Genomic DNA, 5,924 nt, shown 5'->3' on the forward strand with positions numbered 1-5,924 from the left:
CCCCGCGCCCCGGCCGAGTGGGCGGGCGGCGGGAGGGGCGCGGTGGGGCGGGGCCTCCGCCCTGCTCTTTCCACCGCCCCAGCCAAGGGCGCACGCCCCGCCCGCAGCGCAGCCGGCCCTCAGCCTCCTCGGAGCTCCGCAGACCCCTGCCCTAGACGGCTGCCTGTCGAGGGAACACCCGCGCTGCAAAGAGGGTGGGGTGCATGGAGTGGTCTGGGGGCCACCGTTCTTAAAGAATCCACACAAGACTCTCCCAACAGGGTGACCTAGGAAGTCTAAAGGGAACGACAGGAGTTCATGGTGGGCCGGTTGGCGTTGGGGTGTAGCCACAGAAGGCAGGCAAGGGCCTTGCTGAAGTTGGTTATTAGATGTCACCTTTAGGGAAACGGGGAGCCATGGAAAGCTCTGGAGTGGTCAGGTTTGGACTTCGAAAGAGCCTGCTGGCTGCTGCACAGATAACAGAGAGGGTCCCGGGGAGTCCTGGGATAGCCCAATGAGCAAGGCATGGAATGGGAGGGAGGGTCAACTCTGAGAGGAGGTGAGGCAGTGGAAAAGAATTTGGGTGTTGGGGAAGGTGTCTAAAAAGAAAAAGGGCACATGCCTTTAATCCCAGCACTCAGCTGTGAGTTCGCGGCCAGCCTGGTCTACATAGTGAGTTCTATGAAAGCCAGGACTGCATAGAGGGACCCTGGGTGCTGACTAGACTATGTCAACTTGACACAAGCTAGAGTTATGTGAAGGAGGGAACCGCAATTGCACAACGCCTTTCTTAACTAGTGATTGATGGGGGAGGGCTCAGCCCATCGTGGGTGTGGCCATCCCTGGGCTGGTGGTCCGGGGTTCTGTAAGAAAGCAGGCTGAGCAAGCCATGGGAAAACAAGCCAGTAAGCAGCTCTCCTCCCTGGTCTCTGCATCAGCTCCTGCCTCCAGGTTCCTGTCCTGCTTGAGTTCCTGCCCTGACTTCCCTCAGTGATGGACTGTCACCTGGAAGTGTGACAGAAATAAACCCTTTCCTCCCCAGGTTGCCTTGGTCATGGTGTTTCATCATAGCAATAGTGACCCTAACACACCTGTCTCAAAAAAAAAAAAAAAAAGTGTCTGGGTTTCCGGTTAGTGACCTGGGAATGGTGGATCCCAGGGAAAGGAGGGTGGTGGGAGTCCGTGGGACTCTGAGGATCCAAAAGGGGAAGGAAACCTCTGGGCTAGTATTGAGGAGTCCTTTGTCGACTTCAGGCACTGTTGCCATGGGACGTGGACAAGTTGGGGGAACAACCCCACCAGGACCCAGTATGAGTCAACTGCATCCACCCACCCTCTAAGGGCAGACAGACAGAAGAGGGGGTCTGAAAAGCACTGAGAGATGTGACCGAGGTGGAAACCAAGAGCCGGAGAACAGCTGTTATGAAGCCAGTGTTTTCTAGAAGGCCAAAGAGACCTGCAGGGTCAGGTCCCTCTCATAGAAGTTGAGTCTGAGACAGGGTTGGTAGCCAGGCTGCAGAGGCTGAAGAGGCACCCCAGAGGAGGAGGTGGAGGCAAAGAATGCAGCGGAGGATTTTAGATGAACAAACGGAAGCGAGGCGGGGAGAAGTGTGGGAGAGGGTCCGTGGGTCTCTTCTGAGCTGGAAGGAGCTGAGGGATCCACAGGACGACAAAAGGAACAGAGAGAGCCCAGGGCTGTCAGTCACCCCTTCCCCCTCCTGCCTGCCCTCCAAGGGCCTCCCGCTTCGCTGTCCCCCTGCCAAGGTACACAGCAGTCCCGCCACTATTCAGCAGGGCCTCTCACCACCACCCACTCCCAAGCCTGGGCCTGCTCTATCCCACCCTCCAAATTAGGGGGCTACCAGGGAGGTCTTTGGGTCTTGCTTCCTGGCCTGAGCCAGCTCAGGGGAAGTCAAGCTGGAGCCTTGGATGACGGCAGCTGAGAGGATGCTGGCAGGAATGGAGCGCTGGGGTGACACCAAGCCCTAGCTGAGGTTTAGATGGGGCTGAGCACCCAGAGAGAGAATGGGAGCTGAACAGTAGGGACTGAAAATGATACCAGACAGGAGTCAGCCTGTCTGGGTTCAAATCCAAGTGCCACCACATGGCTGTGTACCACGGGACCAGTCACTTCATGTCTAAAGACTTAGTTTTTCTCAGTCAAAAAAGGCTCTCATGGACTGCTGTGAGATTCACATTTATTAATCCATGCAGATCACTCAGTTGTGCAAATGATATGGACAGATTAGGGACAAGCTGCTGGAAAGGAGGCTCCCCTGGGGCTTCATAGGCACACACCCTCATTCAACTACAAACCCGGATTACCCCCCAACACACACACACTGGGATGCCAACCCTGAGTCTCCCGACAAACCCCCTCCACTTCCCCCAAGCCCCTCAGACCTGGCTCACAGTGCCACACACTGTTCCTAGTAGGTCCTTTCTCCTGCCCTGCCCAGTGATCTGCAACCAGCACGGGAATGCCACGTGTGGGCCTTGACCTCCGGCCAGGGCCTGTATCCCGAGAGCTCACTAAGCTTAAAGAGCACCTTACTCTTTTGGGCTCCAGCTGTCCAGGACCCAAGTTTGCTGCCCAGAGGCTGAGACAGCCTTGCCCCGATCTCATGGCTGTGGTCTCCTTGTCCACCAGCCATTTATTTGACTTTTGTTTATTGGAACCGAAAGACCAGAAATAAATGTCCTGGGTGAGCCAGAGGCTGTGAACTGTCCCAAGGCTCACCCCTGGGCTAGGCTAGGCCAGAGTCCTGACCAGGCTGCCCAGCTAGAAGGTTCCACCTTTGTCTCCCTCTGGTGGTATCTGGGCATCTGTGGGTCAGCCCTGCCTCTGGCAACCTGCTCTCTACACCCTGTCTGAATTTTTTTTTTTTTTTAATTTTGGTTTTTCGATACAGGGTTTCTCTGTGTAGCCTTGGCTGTCCTGGAACTCACTCTGTAGACCAGGCTGCCCTCTAACTCACATTCGCCTGCCTCTGCCTCCCGAGTGCTGGGATTAAAGGCGTGAGCCACTGCCGCCTGGCTGCCTTGTCTGAATTTTAATTTTCTTAGCTACAAGAATCAGAAGTTGGGGCTGGCAAGATAGGTCAGTGAGGAAAAGCTTTCCCATGCAAGACTGACAGCCCACGATTGATTCCTGGCACCCATGTTTAAGGAAAAAACAAAAACAAAACTTTCCCACCCAGCTGCCCAGGACGGCAGAGGCACAGAGCCTCCTGGCTGCCACTGTGGCCAAGCAGGTACTACTGGGCCGCAAGGCGGTGGCTGGGCACTATGAGGGCATCCACGTACCTGGAAATTTCTACAGAAACAAGTAAAAGTACCCGGCCTTTCTCCGGAATCGGATGAACACCAATCCCTCTGAGGCCCCTACCACTTCTGAGCCCTGAGCTGCATTTTTTGGCACATGCTGCTGCCCAAGACCAGGCGGGGCCAGGCTGCTCCGGAACCCCTCAAGGTGTTGGATGGGATCCCTCTGCCTTAGGACAAGAAAAAGCGGACGGTGGTCCCTGTCACCCTCAAGGTTGTGCGGCCGCGGCCTACCAGAAAGTTTGCGTACCCGGGGTGTCGGGCTCAGGAGGTCAGGGGGAAGTACCAGGCAGTGACAGCCACGCTGGAGGAGAAAGGGAAGGAAAAGGCCACGATCCAAATCGGAAGAAGCCGCTCTTGAGGCTGCGGACACGGGCAGCGAAGAACATGGAGAAGAGAGTCCGCAAGTTCACAGAGGTCCTCGAGACCAGCGGACTCCGGTGTGGGTGAATAAAAATCTTCACGGGGCTGTTTGTGCCTCATGCCTGCCCTTCCGCCTCCACTGACCAGGGGTGTGGGGACAAAGGGACCTTAGGCACTGCTCCTGGGGGGAGAGGGAACTTTTAGACAGCCCTGAGAGCGTACCACCTGCGTGTTGAGTTTTATTAAAGTGGCAACCGCGGAATTACTCGGGCTTCAGCGTTTAAGATGGAAGAGCAATGGTGTCTGTGTCTGACCCAACGCCACATTCTGCAGCTGTGAGAATGGGGGCCATACTGGGCTGCGATTCAGAAGTGCACACTGGGAAGACACAGCCAGGTCCCAAGCACGGCCTCTGCTCCTTCCCAACGCTACTCTGAAAGCAATTTTCTACGTGCTGATAAATTATTTGACTTTTAAAGAAAAAAAAAAAGCCAATTGTGGTGGCATGCATCTGTAATCCCAGCACTGTGCGGTGGCAGGCAGGGACAGGTGAGTTACCTGGAAGCTCCTGGGCCAGCTAACTAGGAGTACAGGGTATGGCAGAAACAAGAGAGTCTGCCTTAAAACAAGAAAGAAGATAACCAATGCCTCTGACCGTCCACCAGACAGACAGACAGACAGACAGACACACACACACACACACACACACACACACACACGGAGAGAAACATACATACAAACACACACACATTTACAGACACACAAACACACACACATTTACAGACATACACACGCACATACACACAGGGAGAAACATACACACAAACACACACACACATACAGACATACACACACAGATAGACATACATACACACACATACTTATACAAACATACACATACAGACATATACATATATACACACATAGACATACATGCACACACACACACAAATAATTTTTAAAGTTTTTTTTTTCTTAAAAAATGTAGACTGGCCATTGAGGATTCAAAGACTATTCTAGGCCTGAGTAGAGGTATCAGATGGGATGGGTGGTTAAACTGAATCAGACCAGGCATATAATCTTCCTATGTAGGCCCCGGCAGCACCCAATAGACCTCCCAGTTCAGGGAGCAGGATGAGGGGTCAAGCTGACTTAGTTTGTAGTCCAGTTCCTCCTCTCTGAGATTGTGAGCAAGTGACCTCATTTCTCAAAGCCTCAGATTTCTCCTCTATAAAGGACACTATGGGGACAGACCCTAATGACCGTGATGCTCCAGAGCACTTTGCCTGTATTAACTCATTTAATCCTTGACAACAACCTATGAGGCATTAATGTCTCCACTTGGCAGATGGGAAAACTGAGGCTCAGAGGGGCTAACCAACTCACTCGTGGTCATGCAGATGAGAAGGGAGTGAGTTGGCTCCCCAAGGGACTTCCCCTTGAGCACTGTGCTAGAGGGTCTCTTTGAAAAGAAGAGAAACTGTACCCATTACCTGAGGATACAAGAAGTTAATCTGTAAGTGGAAGCCTGGAAGGCTCCACCAAGAACTTGATCATATTGGCAACTCAGATCTCAGACTTCCAACCTTCAGAACTGTGAGAAATGAATACTGTGAGAAAGAGAAAGGGGGGGGGGGAGAGAGAGAGAGAGAGAGAGAGAGAGAGAGAGAGAGAGAGAGAGAGAGAGAATAATAAAGGATTTAATAAAAGTCTGGTGCATAGTAATGGCTCAAAAATAATCAGGCACTGAATTGCAATAAATGTCAGGAATCATTATCACCAACATTTAATAACAATTCGTGTTAGTAATCCTCATCTCCGTGACCCAGGTTCCCCGTTCCTTCTAAATTTGTTCTGTTTCACCAAATGTAAAAACCCGGTCTCCAGCCATTCCAGTTGGAGCCTGGAGAGGACCTGGGTGAGAGCTTCCCCTTTGCCACCCTTCCGTCTGGCAAACTGAGGGGAGGGATGTTTGCACAGATGTGTGGCCCGGGGCAAGCAAATAGTCTGGGGAGGGGGGTGTGGTGCTGGTAAATTCCTATTCCACCAGGGCCCACCCCAGACTCCCACATCTGCTAAAGGACCGGGACTCCTGGTTCCCAGATTCCTAGGAAGTTCTCTAGCACACTGCTTTCGGCCATTTTGGTTGCCAGGGGCCTGTTTCTCCACAGCTGGGGAAAATGGAGACACACACACACACACACACACACACACACACACACACACACACACACACACACTTTGTATAGCTTCCACCA

The 5,924-nt window shown here is 52.9% G+C and overlaps 1 pseudogene; it reads left to right on the forward strand.

The window, feature by feature from the left end:
• The first annotated feature begins 2,462 nt into the window (after positions 1 to 2,462).
• LOC128097293 (60S ribosomal protein L13a-like) lies at positions 2,463 to 5,268 on the forward strand (annotated as a pseudogene).
• The last annotated feature ends 656 nt before the right edge of the window (positions 5,269 to 5,924 follow it).

Source organism: Peromyscus californicus, unplaced genomic scaffold (assembly GCF_007827085.1).
Source record: "Peromyscus californicus insignis strain IS unplaced genomic scaffold, ASM782708v3 Scaffold_5__1_contigs__length_169319896, whole genome shotgun sequence".
NCBI classification, from domain to species: domain Eukaryota; kingdom Metazoa; phylum Chordata; class Mammalia; order Rodentia; family Cricetidae; genus Peromyscus; species Peromyscus californicus.